This window comes from Myotis davidii, unplaced genomic scaffold (genome assembly GCF_000327345.1).
Source record: "Myotis davidii unplaced genomic scaffold, ASM32734v1 scaffold181, whole genome shotgun sequence".
NCBI lineage: Eukaryota > Metazoa > Chordata > Mammalia > Chiroptera > Vespertilionidae > Myotis > Myotis davidii.
This window is the reverse complement of record NW_006291504.1, coordinates 2,200,445-2,217,560: the sequence shown is the minus strand read 5'-3', so window position 1 is coordinate 2,217,560 and position 17,116 is coordinate 2,200,445. Positions and strand designations below refer to the sequence as shown.

Genomic DNA, 17,116 nt, shown 5'->3' with positions numbered 1-17,116 from the left:
GCGGTGCCCACGGGTGAGCTGGAGCAGCTGGGCGCTGCCCCAACCCCGGGAAGCAGGAGACCCAGCCCATCGGCCCAGGCTCCCGGGACATCACGCACGGTTCCGGTTCTTCCGAGCCGCCGACTCTCGCGTGGCTCACTGCCAGCCACCGCCAAGCGCACTCCCTCTAACACTTCACGATGGCAACACGGGGTCGACGGACGCACACGTATGAGGCGGAAGCACCACGGGAGCTGCTGCTCTGAAACATGTTTTGCTCCAGTTGTGTATAAATAAGAGCATTTCCCCACTTTGCTACGTCTTTATCTGTCTTGTTATTAAAAGTTCTGGGTGTATTAGGAACATAAACCTCACCACAGCAAACTCAGACAAGGAGCCGCTGAAAACCTTGAAAGTTTAATAAAAATATTCAAGTTCCTGGAAAACGTTTACAAATGTTTCCCTTTAATTTCCGTGGAGATAGAAGAACGTCATCCGCTCCTCCCTCTCAGCTCCTGCGGTCAAGGCCGCGCCCGCCTCAGTGATGCCCACGTGTTCATGAGGCGGGACATCACCCACGGGGAGAAACGCCTACGTTCGCGTGGGCACCGCAGGGCAGAGGCGACCGGTGGCCGCCGATGGCACAGCCATGTGAACCCTCTGAAGCAGCCGCTGTGTGACAGGGCGCGTCTACACGCCTGTTTCTATTTCGAAAGCACCCGTCCATTCCCAGTTAGCAAGTCTGAGCCCCTGGCAGCCTGGACATGCGTGTTCTCCCATCGTAGCCAACCCCGACTTCATGGGGCTTCTCCGACGTGCGCAGGGGCACATTAGAGATTGATAAGCGCTGGGGGTCCCCGCAGGTTCGAGAAGTGGACACACCCAGGAGAGCAGGTCACCGGACAGGGACTTGGTGGCACCGGTGATCCCTGGTGTGACGACCAAAGAGGACGAGAAGCCGCTGAAGAGAACCCTGCCCCCTTCCACGCCCCCACGCCCCCCACGGACACGGAACCCCTCCCATCGAGGAGATCAATGCTGCCTCTGGGGCCCTCACCCCCACAGCGACGAGCCCCCCACAGAACACCTGGGCCCGGACTGCGGGGATTCCGCGGCCCTCGCCCCCGGCAGGACTCCTCGGAGCACAGCAGGCTTCTCTCCGGAAAGTTTCCGAGGAAGGGCTCCCAAGGAATGGTGGGGCAGCGGGAATGGGAAATGCCCAGGTGAGATGGAGGGGCTGGGGGAGGGACGGGGCACAGCCTCCGGAGCACAGCGAGCCCCCAGGGGGTAAGGGCACCATCTCGCCAAGCAGCCACCTGCGCCACTGCACTCGGTCACACGTGGGGTGTGGCCAGGACCCCGCCCACCTGATGAGTCACTGGTGGAGCAGCACCAGGTGGACGTGGAGTCCACATCCCTGTCCGAGGCCTGGCAGGGCCGAGAGCCTGCAAAGCGACAGAGAGTCTGGGTTGTTTCCCGTAAAAGGAGTTGGCGGGGCCTCCTTCGGCAGCGCCCTGTGTGCCCCCAGGAGCCCGCGTGCTCTTCGGCTCCTGTGTTTGCAGATGCTGGAAGGCCTCAGGGAGGAAGGGCGGTGAGTGAGGAGGGTGAGCGGCGGCAGCACCGGGAGGCACCGGCATGCACCCAGCGAGGAGGCGTGTGGGGAGCTCTGGGCTGAGGCCGGCCGCCTGGCAGTGGGGGTCCCGAGCTAGCGACGGCAGCCCCGGTGCCTGGGCGATCGGTCACCCCCAAAGCAGGTGCACGCACCCCTCTCCTTCCATCGGCCTCCACGTCCCGGGCACAGGGAGCCAACTTTACGAAGCTTTCACGGGCAGGGGTGTTCCCGGGGACACAGGGCAGCGTGGGGGCTGGCTGGGTGCACAGAGGGTCCCCGGGGCATCTCCCCATCCCACACCTGACGGGCCTGCACTTGGCACCCCTGTTCTGATGAAGACACGCGTCCGTCTTCCCTCTGGGAGCTCTGACACCCCAACAGCGCAGCACGCAGCCCCGCCCGGGACTCGCAGCAGCTTCTCCCCGGGAAGGCGGCGTGCGGTTTGCTAAGTAACTGAAGAGGATGGCGATGGCTGCCACCAGGGAAAGGTCTGTCCGTGTGGGGAGTGGAAGAGGCTCAGATATGGGAGCGAGCTCCCTGAAGTACACGTGATACCGGAAGCATCACTAGCCACGCAAAGTGACACCAATCCAAGCGTCCCGTCAGCTAACGGCGTGAGGGGCCGCCCTGCTGCCCGCAACACCACCCATCCGTTCCGATGCGAGGCAGGGCATCCCCCGCCCCCCCGGGGTTACGGGAGGCTGCTCCCAGGGAGCCAATCCAGACAGGAACCCCAGCTTCCCAACTCGCTCCCCAACTTCCAAGTGGACACAAACCCAGCAGCCAGCGGGGCCACCGACCACGGCAGCCACGTGCCTGGGTGCAGAGCAGGAGAAAGGAATCCCCCTCCAATCCGCTCAGCTCTGGGATCCTCACAGATGAGGAAGAATTGAAAACGTACGCCAGGCCCAGCTGGTGTAGCTCCGTGGACAGAGAGAGGGCGGGAGGGCCCCAGGTTCCATTTTGGTCATGGGCACGTGCCTGGGTTGCAGACTCAGTAATCTCTGGCCCCGGTCGGGGTGCGTGGGGGCACCACCCAGTCCATGTGGGGTTGCAGGCTCCTCCTTGGTCCAGGGCTCCTGCAGGAGGCAACCAATCGATGTGTTTCTTTCACATCGATGCTTCTCTCTGTCTTTCCCTCACTCTTCCACTCTCCTAAAATAAATAAATAAATAAATAAAAATCAATGGAAAAATAGTCTCAACTGAGGATTAAGAAAACAAACAAACATGTACATCTACTTTGGGCTGCTTTAATGTAGGGTTTAGGGTTACATATTATCTCACTGCACAGCTTAGGAATTTATCTAATGTCTCCTTTCAATCTCCGACCTGTAAACCTATAGATCAAATCTACTTTTGGGGGCCAAAACTCCCACTTGATATGAATGTTTTCTTCATTGTACAGTGAAGGAAAGAGATGCCTCAAGCGGCCAATCATTCGAAAGAGAGATATTTGGTTAACGAAGCAAAAAGGTTTAAGCTTAAACTCAGTGTATTTTCGCCAGGTCAATACAGGAGGCTGTTGCGAGGGATCTGCTGAAGGTTTTGATCTCTCAATCTCCTCATTTTACAGCGGAGAAACGCCGGCCTGCCTCCCGGGCACCGGCCGCGGATTAACTCATTAGCCATTGTCAATCACCGCGAAAATATAAATTTTAAGACGCAATAAGACTTTTCATTAAACTATTAATAGCCGTGCTAGTAACGTCTCCCTTCACTGGAGAAAATTTACATTTGATAAGCACCAAAGGCTCAGAGCATAAGAAGAATAAAACTTAAATGAAATTAAGTCTGAAGACATTTCATGACATTTTAACAAAAGGATTAAAGGCAAAGGATGCTACTATCGCGTGGAGTCAGCTGGAGACGGCTCAGCGCACTGCTGAGGAGGTAAGAGGCTCCAGGGGGCGTCTGCGCGGTGAGCGGTCTGGAGCGTGTGCCCCGCCACCACGTCCCCTGCCCACAGCTGTTCTCACGTCCCCCGACGCGATTCTCTGAGAGCCACTCACAGGACACCCTCGCGTGGAAACGGATGTTTTTCCGGGTTAGTAACCACCTTCCTGGGGACTCTGGTCTGTGCGCACCTGCAGCGCCCCGTACACGCACTGCCTGCCTCCACTCTCCACCCTCTGTGTGAGACTTCCTGTGACACATGCTACTGCCTACGAAAGCGTTATATAATGAGATCCATATCAGAATCCTTTAAAAATATATTTTTATCCATTTCAGAGAGGGAGAGAGAGAGAGAGAAACATCAATGACAGAGAGAACCATTGATCGCTGCCTCCTGCACCCCCCCTCCCCCACTGGGGATCAATCCCACAACCCGGGCACGTGCCCTGACTGGGAATTGAACCTGTGACCTCTTGATTCCTGGATCGACGCTCAACCGCTGAGCCACGCCCGGCTGAGCTCAGAATTTTAACGCAGTGTTCTGATCCACCTGCAATTCCCCATCTGGATGCCCACCTTGCCCTCCCATCCCACACCCACCCCCTTCCCATTCAGCTCCAAATGACCTCCCTGCGTGGAGGTCAGCCGGGCTCTCCCACGGCCTCTGCCGCCGGCTCCCGCACACACTGACCGCTCCCGTCTGCGAAGGTTCCTCGGACGCACCGTTCACTCAGCCCTGCTGGCCTGTAGGGACACACGGCCTCGCTCAGCGGGGCTTTCCGGGCGCACGTGCTTTATCCCCAGGTGCACCCAGACCTCTGCCAGGGACCACGGCTCGCGCTTCTCTGCCCTCACAAGGCAGAGCAGAGGAAGAGGCGACGGTGAACCCACACTGGCGTGTCCACGTTAACATGGCACGTTACTGCCTAGTGCCCGTGTCCACGTTAACACCCGCGGTACTGCCCGGTCCCGGCAAGAACAGCCAGCTGTCGGCACAGCCATCCGGTGCATGATGCATGTTTCGGGCTCCATTCCCCTCGAAAACCAAAGCACCGATCTCCCACCTTTAAGCAAACTCATTCAGGATTTTCCTAACCTCCGGCCACCTGAATCTTACTGCTCAGCCAGCGGTTCTCAACCTGTGGGTCGCGACCCCTTTGGCGGTCGAACGACCCTTTCACAGGGGTCGCCTGAGACCATCCTGCATATCAGATATTTACATGACGATTCATCACAGTAGCAACATGACAGTTATGAAATAGCCACGAGAATAATGTTATGGTTGGGTCACAACATGAGGAACTGTATTTAAAGGGCCAGAAGGTTGAGAGCCGCTGTACTCAGCCAATTGCAGGATGCTATGCCTGCCCACTACAAGCACGTACGAGTCTTTTTAATTGCACCAAACGAAAATTAGTATTTTATCATTTTCGAGCTAATCCAGACAACCAGGGAGAACTTTTTGGAAATATGCTGGAAGATGCGTAGGAAACTGTCCGTCAGTGAATAAGCCACTAGTTTAACATTTTCCGATCTCCACTGTGCAACTCTCACACTTACACGCGCCAGAGCACAGGCCAAAAGCTATGTCAGGACCTTCATTGTCCATATTCCGCCCAGAACGAAGCTGGAATAAAATGTGGCACAGAAACAGGCCTCTCTTCTTTATCCTCAAAATCGTGTCCTCTGTCCTAGCGGTCAGTCGGTCAACCTTCCGGACCTCACAGGCCACCAGCTGGCGAGCGCTGCTCTATTCTCTACGAATCTAACCACCAAGGTCCCCCTACCACGCTGAGAAACAAACGTAATTACACGAACACTTACGTCCCCACTCGCCCCGTTCCTCCCAGCATCCTCACACCTCACTCCCCTTTGAATTTTAAAAGGGGGAGAAATTAAGACTGAGTGGCCAGGTACTAACTCACACTCACCCTTCCACCGCTCTAACTTCTAGAAGGCGCTCAGGTCAGGAATCTGGCTCGTGTGAGTTATTCTTAAAGGGATCACCGCCACCTACCGTAACACCGACACGACTCATGGCACTTACAATGAGCGTTTGCCGTGTGCCAACACCTTCCTCGGCATCTACTCTCCCATCTCCTGGCCAACGCTCTGAAGCAGCCACAGCACTGCCTTTTCATCGAGGCCCCTCCTTTACCGATAAGGACGCGTGAGCTTAAAATCGTCAGCAGCCTGCCCCGGCCACACCCCTGGCTCGGGGAGCAATGAGGTTTGCACCGTGGCTGGCCGGTCGCCAGGGCCCACGCCTCGCTCCGTTCCACCGACGTCTCCAGCAGCCCCATTAGGTACACGCCTCCTTTACTCATCTCAACATTCGCAGGTTTTGTTAATGCGTCTCCCCTTTCAGAGATTGGTAAGAATTAATTACTGCGGGACGAGCACATTGATTTCTTAAGCTAATGGAATTTTTAATGAAAATCACGCTCGGGGAGGGGACGGGAGTGTGCGCGTCTGAAACTCAGCCCCACGCGGCCCGTGAGGGCGCCGAGGGCCCAGGTTCCAGGGCCCGAAGAGGAAGGAATAGGCCTGGTCACTTCCGGTTGGGGGCGGGGGGTGCGGGGGCACAACCAGTACTTCCTGCGCCGTGAGATTTCCACGGATGGGCCTCAGCACGTCCTTAAAACACGCCCCGCGCCTCTAACCCGAGGAGAGCGCGCTGACACGCCTCTGCTGGGTTTCAATAAGGCGCCCGCCGAGCCCCTGCCGACCCTGGCTGACAGAAGGGGCGCAGCAGCCTCGGTGCTGCTCCAGGGCCTGCTTCTCAGGGGTCAGTTCCACCTGCGGGAACAGCCCCGACCACCCCGGGCCCTGAACCCAAGGCCCAGGTTCCAGGCGTCACCAGCAGGAAGGGGATTCTTCATTATCAAAATGAGGGGGGGCCCTGGGTTAGACACTGTTACAAAAGTGGGGACACGTTGGGGAAGAACCCTGGAGAGCTGGCAAAGGGGACACTATACCCCAACTCCAGGGGGACGGTGCGGCCCGGCACCTGCCTGCGGTTCTGGCCGACATATGCAGCCGCTCCTTCCAGAGACAGTTCCAGCCACGCAGCCTCACGCGGGTCACAGGAGCGGAAGTGGACTCGCCTTCCCACCCACACGTGCCTCTGTCGTCCACGGAGTGGGTGGTGGCCGCCCCATGCACCTGAGGCATCCCAGGTGTGGGACAGCCCTCGGTCCCCCGGGCTCCTGTGCCCGCAAGGAGCGACTCGCTACCTCCGGTGACGCTGCCTCCTGCACACGCCTCGCACTGGGCTCGCTTCTCCTACGGCCACCGCACGCACTGGTTTCGCCTTCGTCTTCTCTTATGGGGCAATCGCAAGCGCTGCCTCTGTACCTGGAACTCCCTCCCCGCTAACTTCTCCTCCAAGATCAACATTCCTAAGCTTCTAACCTCAATATTCAAATAAAATCGTCCTTGAATACCCAGCACATGAACAATCCCTGCTGGGCGGTCCTCGCCGGAGGGCACCTCCCAGCCCTCACGCCTCCCTGATGGGGGTCGGTCCCCAGACCTCTGAGAAGTGGGGGGGGGGGAGGGGAATGAAACTGAAGCCTCAGCATGGCCCCAGGGCACGACCCTGGCCGCCCTCCCATCCATTGCATTAACTAGCCTTCAAGCCGCCCCATGAGCCCGTCTCCTGGGATTCAGCGTTCCTGTAATTCCCTCTCATGTCCTCCCAGCTGACCTGCGGGGCCTAGAACGGGCAGCAGTAATGGTGTGCCCCTTCTGGGGTGAGGTCACGAAGCACATTGTGGTGTTTCTCTCTACCCCCCTCCCCGCCCCCCAAAGCACTGCGCTGTGGGAAGCCAGAGCCCTGTCCTGAGCTCCCCGCAGACAGGCCGTTAGGGGCCCACTGTCCGCAGCCAGCGGCCGAGGGACGGAGCTTGGACGTGGACCCGCCAGCCCCCCGCAGAGGGCAGCATCCCTGCCACCCGGGATTGCTTTCCCCTGAGACCCCAAACAGCATCGCCCAGGCCAGCAGCTCCGTTTCTGGCCCACAGACATTTGAAGATGATGCACAAACACTGTTTTAAGCAGAAAGTGTTGGAGTGATGATTGCCCAGCAGCAGGTGAGGAATCCAGTCTTCCTCCCGGACTCCCTCCCTTCCCTTGTCCTCCAGCCAGAGCTGTCCCAGCGGTGCTGCCACCTCTCCCCCTCTCCTCTCTCTCTCCTCTGCCTGCAGGTGCCTCCCCGCTGCCCCGCCTACGCCCAGGACGCCGGTCCTGAAGCCCCCGGCTGGGCTTGCTGACCCCTTTCAGGAGACCCGCGCCCTGGGTTTCCCGTGTTCATTAGACGAACACAGGATCTTGAGAAACGCTATGGAGCTGGACTGTCGGTGACACACAGAGGTGTGTGGGCAGCAGACCAGCGAGCGGCCGTTCCTCCCACCGTCCCTGAGGCCCTGAGCTTAGCCCGGGTGCCAGCGCGCCTTCCCCAGAGCCGAGCCTGCAGGTCGGGTCAGCGGGTGGCACCGGTCCCAGCAGCCTGTGTCCCCTGCTCACTGCTCCCGGGAAGAGAGCTCCCATCAGCTGCTGGGAACAACCTAAGTCAAACTGAGTGGCCGCTGCGAAAGCTCAGGCCAAGCCCGGTCTGCGCTTCCACTAGGACGGGCCTGTGAGCTGCAGGGCAGGCGGGGCTGGGAGGGAAGCTGGGGAGCCATGGGAGGGGAGGGTAAACTGAGGCAGGGGGCTGGGCTGCTGCACCCAGGCCATCACGCGGCCAAAGACAGAGCAGGAGCAACAACGTCCCAAGAGGCGGCAGCTGGCTTTCGGGCCGGAGGAGCGACCTGGGAAAAGGCAGGGGTTGGGAGAGCGGCCGGGCCTCCCCGTGCAGAGAGGGGCCCTGGAGGGAAGAGGAGATACTGGCCCACAGCCCGAGGCTCGCCCCCGACAGCAGAGGGGTGAGCGCGAGGGGCCCGCCACAGACAGGCTCCTCGGAGAGCAGCCCAGGCATGAGCTTCCAGGCAGCGCTACCCCTGCTCCTAAGTGCACGATAACAAGAAATATTTAACGTAAAACATTACGCCAGACCCATGCGACCCCAGAACACTGCTCCCTGATAACCAGCATCCAACGCCCGTGGAAAGCAAATACTCTGCCTGGAAAAGTCACAAGATAAATAAGAAACAGTGAGCGAATGACAGACCCGACAGACTTCTTTAACAACAATTATAAGAGCACTTTCAACAGCCTGTCAACCTCATCACGTCATGGTGGTCGGGGAATGCTTATGAAACCGTAAGAGTTAAGCTGAAAGGCAGCCTGAGAAAATAAAAATACACGCTTTAAATAATTTGTAAATTAAATGGGAAATGTTTTCGTGCTATCACAACAAAAACGCATCTTCGTGTCTGAATGTGTGCTGGTGGTTTTTTCCTAAAAGAACCGTTCTTCTGAATCATTTTCACAGCAGCCCTTTTGTAGAAAGTCTACTTTGCGGGAATGACGGAGACAGGTAAACTGGCGGCCGCTCTGGCTTTTACTGTTGCGTCTGTAACCCGCTCCCAGCTCCCAGGCGATCGGAACGTCTCCCCTGGGTCTACAGTCACCCACATCCAAAAACCAAGGGTCCGGAATCAGGGAAATGTCCCCAAAGGGGAGCTGAGCGGAAAGGCTGGCGAGTCCCTCCAGGTCCTCTGGAAGGTAAAGGGGCGGAGCCTGTGGCCCGGGGTGGGGGGTCCTGCCGGCCTTCCCTGTCGTAGGTCAGGGTGACATCGCTGCCATCCCCCAAGACAAGATCCCCAGCCAGGGAATTCGCGCTGAAAGCATGGCCGGCAGCCCTAGCAACTCGCTGCCCTATAAGGAAGTAGGTACCTACCAGCCACAACTGTCCAAAGTGGAGTCATGTAAAAATACAGGTAACTCAGTGCCGTCACACGGAAAAGTAAAACTCCAGCACCTCAGGATGTAACTGGTGATCCAGGCCTGAGAAGAGCTGCACACAGAGCCCTCGTGTGCCCACAGCTGGATCCGAAGAGCGGACGCTGCCCTGCCCCTGCGATCGACATGGGCAGCGGCTGCAGAGGGTGTGGGATGTCTGGCCTCTCGTTCCTCCTCCTTGGAGGGGAGGCCCCGCTGTTTCCACGTCCCACACGCAGCCCTTCACTCACTCCTGACGCGCACACTTCTCCCCAGGGACACACCAACAGCGTTCGCACCATCCGTGCCCCTCGAGGACACGGGACGTTCCTGGAGACATTCTCCCGGTGTATGTTCCTGGCACTCTCTTTACCATTTTTGGCAAATAAAGCGGAACCCCAAGATGGGATGGTCATATGCTCAGTATTAACTACACCAGCAAGGCAAAGCCGTTCATCGGACACAAAGGTGGCTCCAGACCACACCCAGAGGTGACATTTCTCACACACAAATAATGCCGACTTTCCTTCTGAACTCTATGCATTTCAAAACATTATTTCCACCCTGGCCGGTGGCTCAGCTGGTTGGAGCGTCCTCCCTGCACCAAAAGGCTGCAGGTTCCATTCCCAGCCAGGCCACTAGGTCGTGGGTCAGACTCCTGGTCGGGGCGTGTGCAGGAGGCGACTGATGCATGTTTCTCTCTCACATCCATGTCTCTCTCCCCCACCCTTCCTCTCTCTTTCAAAAAGAAAAATCAATGAAAACATACCCGCCCCCCCCCCGGCGAGGATTAAGAAAGAAAAAAATGCTAATTTCAAAAACCTCGAATTAATCAAGGATAATCTGTGTATTTATACACACAGGGTAGTATAGCCTCCACTTGGGTTTTACTTGTAAAAAAGTAGAGTGAACGCACCCATTTATTTTATATTTCCAGGAAATTCCCTCCTTCAGAAACTTCCAGTCCATGAGCAGTAACTACTAGTGACTGGCAAGTTTTAAATCAGGCCTAACTTCAAAACGCACATAAAAACAGAGAGAAACATTCCTTCAAATTGCCCCTTCACCACAACGACGACTTCGCTTTAATAAATTAACCCGTGGAATAACTCAGGATTCAAAGTGGGAAAATGTAGCTCAGAGATGTGATTCCTTCATAAATCCCACCCCCAATACCCCAAAGCACCCAGAAAGCACTGAGGAAATAATGACCCTAAACACGATCATTTACATCCATATTTTGGCAGGGAATTTTACAAATAAACGTGTCGAGAAGCGAATGGCAGATGAGGAACCAATATCAAAAATGCTGCCGCAGCAAAACCCACGCGGAAACCCCAACGCGCTTACCCAGGTGGCAGCTCCCGGGGCCTCCTCACACACAGGAGGCGCCCTCTGCAGCGCCCATGGCCTGAGCCAGCCCTGGGGCAGCTTGTCCTCTGGCAGTCACGGGAGAACTCAGGGTGCTGCCAGACTCAGAAAACGACACACACACACCCCCAAACACAAAGCCCTCCCACACACACATACACAGCCCCACAGACATACACACACACAGCCCCACAGAATACACACACACAGACACACAGCCCCCCACACACATACACAGCCCCACAGACACACAGACATACAGCCACACACACACACAGCCACAGACACACAGCCCCACACAGACACAGACATACAGACACACACACAGCCCGCGAGGACAGGGACTCACTGAGCTGTCTTGCACGTGGGGAGGTAAGTGGGGAGGTGAGTGGGGAGGTGCAGTCGGAACACGGTCTCTGAAATACAGGGACGTGTCCCACGTAGAGAAGGTGCGCTGAGCTGAGCTGAGTGTTTAGCCACCATCAGAACCAGAACCAGAACCGACACCCGCCAGATACAGCCGCCCAGAAACAAGGCAGACCCTCCCGAGGGGGGACATAAACGCGCTCCTGGGCCTGGGCGTCCAGCGTCTCCCGCCGCTGCCCAGGCAATCCACGGGTGCCTTTTACCCTGGGCCCACCGTGGACCCCCTGCTCCCACCGTGGACCCCCTGCTCCCTGCTTTATCTCCGTTCCCTGAGGCCTGGGCGAGTGTGGGCTCACTCGGCGAGACTTCTGATGCAGAGTGAATCCGTTTTCCTCTGGGTAGGCTGTCCCAGGAAGGGCCTTGCCCTTGGGGATAAAAGTGGCCGAAGGAGCAGGAACCCTCGGGGAAAGGACGGGGGGTGGGGATCGCAGGCAGGGGGGCCACCAGCCCTCTGACAGCAGCACCCCCTGAGCAGCTCCAATGCATCAGGCCCGGAGCCCTCTCATTGCTGCTCCCCTGCAAACACGTTTTAAGATTCTTCCCTCGTTCTATCTAGAGCGAGCCCCCAGGACTCCACTCAGCATCTCCCCTGTCTCCACGGACACAGCTCACCCACCAGGCTTCAGGCCCAGGTCGGGCTGAGGAGGGCGAACAGGATGGAAAACAGTGATGAGAGAAAGAGCAAACTACGAGGGGAAAGAACAACCAGAAGTCACCCTTTGCTAAACTAGCGCTTCTTCCAGCAGCAGCAGAAGGAAAAGGGAAAAAAGAAGAAAAGAGGAGGAGGAAGAGGAGGAAGAGGTGGAGGAGGAGGAGGAGGAGGAGGAGGAAGAGGAGGAAGAAGGAGAAAACCACCAAGAACAGCGTTAAGTCGAGCAGCAGGAAACATTAAGGGGAAGAGTCGGCCTCCTGATTTCCATTCCAGGCCGCAGCCAAAGGAGGTGAAAGTCTCTTTTAAATGAAAATGCTCCCAGAGTCTTCCATCTTCCCCAGATTAGACCTTAGACAATTTCAGTTTCAACTTTAACACCTTCAACGAATGTGATGGTCCCTGGTCTGTGTCTCCCCCTTTGCTCTCCCCCTGCCCTTCCACCCTGCTTCTCCCGGCACCTGCCTCCCTCGGCAAGAAGCCGGCCTGGACAGGACCGAGGCCCATCGGGTCCGTGGCTCTTGAAACGTCCATCAAGCTACCAGCCACCTCCGCTCTCCCACCCGCTCCACGTGCACGGAGCGACCCGGCTCCCTGCTCTGGGAAGCTGGGCATCAGCATAAACCAAGGACAGTAGCAGAGTTGGTCTGTAGTGTGTGAAGAGACACGACAGTTAAGCCGCACACAGTACCTTCCCCAGACCAGGTGCCGAGAGCCCGGTGGCCTGCACGGAGACTGAGGTTGTGCAGTACAGACAGAAACTGTAGGCATAAGGCGTCCTGCTCCTGCTCTATTCCACAGAGCTGAGCAGAAGGGCAACCACATGGCATAAACTCAACAATAAGTGAGCACAAGTAGAGCTTGAAGTTTGTTTTCTTAGTGACTTGAATGTGAAAGTTCCCCTTTTCCCTGAGAGATTAAGTACTCTTACCTCAAGCATGACTCCTTGCAGCCGGGTACACAGGGCCCCGTCAGCCAAGCCCGCAGGCCTTTCCCCAAATGTAGGTGTCGATTCTACACCAGAAGCTTCCTTTAAAGCCCCAGCGACTCCAGCGAAAACACAATCGTACTAATTGCCTGCACTTGGTGGGATTCTCCGGAAGTCACGCATTCTCGGGGAAAATGCATTAAATGAAGTCAGATATATAGGAGCTAGAAATGTAAGGAAATCCACAAACAAGACCTATACACACCCAACAGAACGCTAAACCCAAAGAGACCGCCAACACGAATGTCAGCGCGAGGCACAACTCGCACGCTCAGACGCCGGCAGGTGTAACAGGTTCCGGAGTTTTCATCCAGTTACAACCTACAGTGAACGCCTACATTCCCCACCGACACCCACAGCCCAGCACTTCTATTCCTCTCGAGAGAAATAAAACACAGGTCTATCCGCAAAAAGATCTACAGAGGAAGGGTCTCCACAACTTCATTCACAATAACCCGGCCTTTAAAATAACCAAAATGTCTAACAGGAGAATCAAGAAGAAGTTACGACATAGTCATACGATGGACAACGACTCCACAACTGAAAAAACAAACACACACACAGTATGAACGCATCCTGCAGACACTGCCGAACAAAAGCCGCCGGCCACCAAAAAGAGGACATCTGCGTGAGCCCACTGACAGGAAGTCCTAGCACACGCACGACCAATCAGAACGCTGAAACCAGCTCCTTCTGCGGGAGCTTCACTCGTTGGAAAGGGCTGAGAGGGAAATTTCTAGGACAGTGGTCCTCAACCTTCCTAACGCCACGACCCTTTAATACAGCTCCTCATGTTGTGGTGACCCCCAACCATAAAATTATTTTTGTTGCTACTTCATAACTGTAATGTTGCTACTGTTACAAATCGTCATGTAAATATCTGATATGCAGGATGTATTTTCATTGTTACAAATTGAACATAATCAAAGCATAGTGACTAATCACAAAAACAATAAGTAATTATGTATGTGTTTTTCAAGAACTACTGACCGCTACTCAGTTCGCTTGCTCACTGTGATGACACGAGTAAGCAATTCTTTACTTGACGAGTATTCTAGACTCAAGAGACGAGTGAACACGAGGGATGAGGGGAGCTGGGTTTCTCGCTGCTGGAGAAGGCGTAACAGAGATGAAAAGGAAGGACTGGAACACACCGGGGCTGTTGGGTTAAATTAGAAGCCACGAGAACAGCGTTTCCAGTAGAGAGAGAAGAATGCACTGATGTGTATGAATATGCGTATGTGTCACTTAGGAACTATATGGGTGTATTCCGTTAAGTATGCATATGCATTTCCTAATTCTGCCTGTTGCAGGGTCTAGAGTGGATGTACTTCTAGCAGTGAGCAGATGTCCACACCTTGGTCTCAAAACACCACTGTCCCCGTAAAGGAAGCAGGGATCACAGAATAAAGGCAGGTGGCAGGGCTGGGACAAGAACAGGCACTAAGTCCTCAAATGATGATGGAGACACAGTAAAACGGCTCAGAATCCAGTCTGAAGGGACTCCTATTGGCTAAATCTGGGGCAATCTGGGCACCAAAAAATGACAGCAATGAATTATGACCCAATGAGTAAGATAAAAACTCAGAAGCCCATGGTGATATGAGTAGACAAATGAAATAATCAGAAAGGGTAGTAGCCCTGACTGGTGTGGCTCAGTGGATAGAGTGTCGGCCTGCAGACTGAGAGGTCCCAGGTTCAATTCCGGCCAAGGGCATGGACCTTGGTTGTGGGCACATCCCCAGTAGGAGGTGTGCAGGAGCGGCTGATCGATGTTTCTCTCTCATCGATGTTTCTAACTCTCTATCCCTCTCCCTTCCTCTCTGTGAAAAATCAATAAAATATATTTAAAAAAAGAAAAAGAAAGAAAGGGTAGTGAACCACGAGGCCACCCAGTAAATATAAACTCTACAGAGTGAAAGTGGATGTTTTATGAGGATGGCTGTCGTGTCCCAGCATCTTCCCACACTTCACTGGTGACTCTCACAGGGATCAAAGTAACTCACAGTCGAGGGGTCAGTGGGTGCCACCTCAGACCGGCGCTCGGTATTAACAGCATCAACAGGGACAAACCAGCTCCTGGGCTTGCCGGCCCAAAACGTTGCGCAGGCCCAGCATGCTTGGGGGTTCCTGCCGGGATGGATCCGACCCCCGTGCAATCGCGGAAACGTCACACTGGCCCAAACACAGCTGGGCCCTCCGAGATGCTCGTCGAGAAAGACAGAGGCTGGGAGGGCATCCCAGGTGGGAGGAAACGCAAGAGCCACGCCAGCAGTATTGTGTGCGGTCCTTGTCGTGGGTGAGGAAAGTACAGGGTGTCCCAGGGCGCACAGCTGGGGGCCCTCCCTCCAGGTTTCACCCCTGGAAACAGTCATTATTCAGAGGGTGTATGTCTTGTGGGAGACACCCTGCATATTGCTCTAAGGACGTGACTGTAACAACTGCTGAGATGTGAGTACCACGTATGGGGCAGAGGGTAGCATTCCCCGGTGCGTGTTTTCCATCCTGGTTTCGGGGAGCGAGCTGCGTTGAACTAGGGGTGCGTTGGTTCTTAGGGCAGACACGGGCGCGTTTAGAAGGGTGTGATGTTTGCAACCTCCTCTCAAGTGACCAAGAGAAAGAGCGATGACAGGGAGAGACAGTGAAGGACAGAGCCAATGAGGTAAGCCGTAAACCATTGGAAGTCGGGTAAACGGCAGTATGGGTAACTATAGGCATTAGTTTTGCAAATCTCTATAAACTTGGAATTGTATCAAAATAAGTTACCAAAAACCACACACACACAAAAATATGTCCGTGGCCAATGTTTACATTCGCTCCATCAATTCTCACACCTGGGTTCCAAAACGCTAATGGGTTTTCTGAAAGAGAGCAGGTTCTGGGGCGGAATGAACGGACGCCCTGTAACCCCTCCTCGAGGAGCCGCCGTGGCTGTAATCGAGCTCCCAGTCCACTGGACTCAGGCCAACATCTCCACAAGGATCGGTGCGGGGACGCTGGCTAAAATGGAACACCTACTAAACTCCCACAGAAACACCAACGTTCTGCGGAGAACAGCGGCGAGCCGCCGTGCCTCGTACCCACATTTCCTCCACGCGGGTCGCTGAAGACGCATTTGTGCCAGGAAAACGAAATGAGGAGAGATAATACTGAAGAGGCCTACACACACACACACCCACACACACACACACACACACACACACGAGCAGTGTGAGCTGCACACGTAGGAGGAAAATGACAGGGATCTAAAAAACATGCAGAGAGAGTAGACATTTGGTGAACTGCATGTTTTTCTTCTCCGGCCGTTCACCTGAACACGCCACACTCCGTGTCCCTCTCAGTCTGATTCTTCCATGAGCCATAGAGCAGAACAGCTTCCGCGCCTTAGTGAGCACCTACTGTGCGCCACAGGCGGGGGGCGCCGTGATAAAGAAGACGCAGCTCCTGCCACCCGTGAGCTCCCTGTCTCCGGAGGGAGGTGCCGTCCAAGATGCGCCTGGCCACGGGCACACGAAGGCGCGGCCAGGCAGAGGAGCAGGGAGGGCAGAGGAGGGGCAGGGAGCTCTGGGGAGACAGCATGCCAACTGGAATAACAAGCGAAGGCTCAGTGCCTTTGGGAACAAACTATTCAGGAGGTATTTTCAAACGTCATGTTAGCCACCATGTCAGCTCCTAGGTGGCTGGCTCGCTGTCGTGTGTTTAAAAATGGAAACGAAGCCCTGGCTGGTGTGGCTCAGTGGTTGAGCATCGACCTGTGAACCAGGAGGTCACGTTTCAATCCCAGTCAGGGCACAGGCCGGGGTTGCGGGCTCCATCCCCAGTGGGGGGTGTGCAGGAGGCAGCCGATTGATGATTCTCTCTCATCGTTGATGTCTCTCTCTCTCCCTCTCCCTTCCTCTCTGAAATCAATAAAAATGTATATTCTAAAAACGGAAACTAAAACATACCCATTAGCTGCGGACTCCCAGGTACAGTTCGAAACCGAACGACTGGGACCCTGAGTTGGCTGTGCACCGGCCTCTCACCATTCTTTGCCAGGCAGGTGCTCAGGGGGAGGAGTGAGGTCACGGGGAGAGGGGAGGAGAGAAGGCCCAGGCCGGTGCGTACCTGCCAGCTGGCACTGGCTGATCTTGTGCTCGGTGATGTCGCTCAGCGACTCGAACACCTGCAGGCAGCTGTCGCAGCTGTGCACCGCCTCGTCCTCCAGCTCCTCCGCGTCCTCCGGCCGCTTCCTGCCGTCTAGTGCCTCGCCATCCTCGGGCTTGTCCTCCAGCTTACAGTTGGGGTCTGCGAGGAAACCGAGACGTGAGCAC

At 55.7% G+C, this 17,116-nt stretch overlaps 1 protein-coding gene across 1 annotated transcript in view; it reads right to left on the bottom strand.

Annotated features, from left to right (window-relative positions):
* ZNF521 (zinc finger protein 521) overlaps positions 1-17,092 on the bottom strand; it is a 204,678-nt gene extending 187,586 nt beyond the window's left edge. The window contains exon 1 of the mRNA XM_015564690.1: positions 16,911-17,092. The gene's annotated coding sequence lies outside the window, so the exon portion shown is untranslated. The remainder of the gene's footprint in view (positions 1-16,910) is intronic.
* Between the last annotated feature and the right edge of the window lie 24 nt (positions 17,093-17,116).